Below are 2,399 nucleotides of genomic sequence, written 5' to 3' on the forward strand. Positions count from 1 at the left end.
GATAAAGGGAATCATGCACCAAGAAGACATACACTTATTAATATCTATGCTTCCAATCAGGGAGCCTTGAAATATGTCAAGCACTTACTAACATCACTACAGGGAGAAACAGATCAAAACACTATCGTAGTAGGGGATCTAAATACCCTAATGTCGGATATGAACAGATCATCCAAACAGAAAATCAATAAGGAAATAACATCCTTAAATGACACATGAGACCAGCTGGACATAATTGACATTTACAGAGCCTTCCATCCCAAAACAGCTGCTTATATATTCTTCTCTAGTGCACATGGAACATTCTCAAGAATCGACCACATACTACACAGAGATAGCCCCAACAAATATAAGAGGGTTGAAATCATAACAATCATATTCTCTGATCATAATGCGTTGAAACTAGAGATCAACTGCAAAAAGAAAGCAGGAAGAACCACAAATACATAGAGATTAAACAACATGCTACTGAAGAATAACTGGGTCATAGAAGAAATAAAAAGAGAGATCAAGAGATGCATAGAAACGAATGATAATGATAGTACAACATATCAAAACATTTGGGACACAGCAAAAGTGGTCATAAGAGGAAAGTTCATATCATTACAGGCCTATCTGCAAAAATAAGAATGAGCACAGAAAAACAACCTAATGCTTCATCTCAAAAACTAGAAAAAGAAGAACAAATGAAGCCTAAAGTCAGCAGAAGAAAAGAAATAATCAAAATGAGAGCATAAATAAATGAAATTGAAAATAAACAAACAAAAAACAATAAAAAAATAAATACAACAAAAAGCTAGATCTTTGAGAAGGGTAATAAAATTGACAAACCCCTGGCTAAATCCCTCACTAAAGAAAAAAGAGAAAGGCTAAAATAAACAAAATCAGATGAAAGAGGAGAAATTATGACTGACATTGCAGAAATACAAAAGATCATGCAAGAATACTATGAAAATGTATATAACACCAAAATTTAATAACCTAGAAGAAATGGACCAGTACTTAGAAAAATACAACCTTCTTAGATTGATACAAGAAGAACTGGAAAATCTAAATAGACTGATCAGCAGTATGGAAATTGAAACAATCATCAAAAACCTATCAAAAAGTAAAAGTTTAGGACCAGATAGATGGTTTCACCAGTGAATTCTACCAAACATTCAAAGAAGATTTAATACCTATTCTCCTCAAACTCTTCCAAAAAATTGAAGGGGAGGCAATACTTCCCAACTCATTTTATGAAGCCAATATTACCTCAATATTACCTTGATACCAAAACCTGGTAAAGATAACACAAAAAAAGAAAACTACAGACCAATATCTCTCATGAACACACATGTAAAAATCCTAAATAAGATACTAGCAAACCGAATACAACAACATATTAAAAAGATTATACACAACGATCAAGTGGCCTTCATCCCAGGGGTACAGGGATGGTTCGACATTCACAAATCAAGCAATGTGATACACCACATAAACAAATTAACACATAAGAGTCATATGATCATATCAATAGATGCAGAAAAAGCCTTCGACAAGATACAATATCTATTTATGATCAAAATACTTAACAGAATTGGTATAGAAGGAAAGTACTTTAACATAATAAAGGCCATCTACGACAAACCCTCAGCCACCATTATACTTAATGGCAAAAAACTAAAAACTTTCCCTCTAAGATCAGGAACAAAGCAAGGCTGTCCACTATCGCCACTCTTATTCAGTATAACATTGGAGGTCCTAGCAAGTGCAATCAGACAAGAGAAAGATATAAAAGGCATCCGAATAGAAGTCAAAATGTCACTATTTGCAGATGACATGATTCTCTATATAGAAAACCCTAAAGAACACTACTAGAAACAATAAGCAAATACAGTAAAGTTTCTGAATACAAAATCAATGTTCAAAAGTCCACAGCTTTCCTATACTCTAATAATGAAGTATCAAAAAGAAGTGGAAAAAATAATTCCTTTTGCAATTGCAACAGAAAGAATAAAATACCTAGGAATAAATTTAGCGAAACACGTGAAGGACCTATATAATGAAAACTACAAGACCCTATTAAAAGAAATCGTAGAAGATACAAAGAAATGGAAAGGTATTCTGTGTTCTTGGACTGGAAGAATCAACATAGTTAAAATGACCATATTACCTAAAGCATTATACAGGTTTAACGCAATCCCTATCAAAATCCCATTGGCATTTTTTAAAGAAATAGAACAAAAAATCATCAGAATCGTATGGAAGCACAAGTGACCCCGAACTGCCAAAGCCACCCTGAGAAAAAAGGATGAGGCTGGAGGCATCACTCTGCCTGACTCAAAGTATACTACAAAGCGACAGTAATCAAAACAGCATGGTATTGGCAGTGGAACATGACCAGTGAAACAGAATTG

The sequence above is a fragment of the Pteropus vampyrus genome, unplaced genomic scaffold, assembly GCF_000151845.1.
Source record: "Pteropus vampyrus isolate Shadow unplaced genomic scaffold, Pvam_2.0 Scaffold440, whole genome shotgun sequence".
Taxonomy (NCBI): Eukaryota; Metazoa; Chordata; class Mammalia; order Chiroptera; family Pteropodidae; genus Pteropus; species Pteropus vampyrus.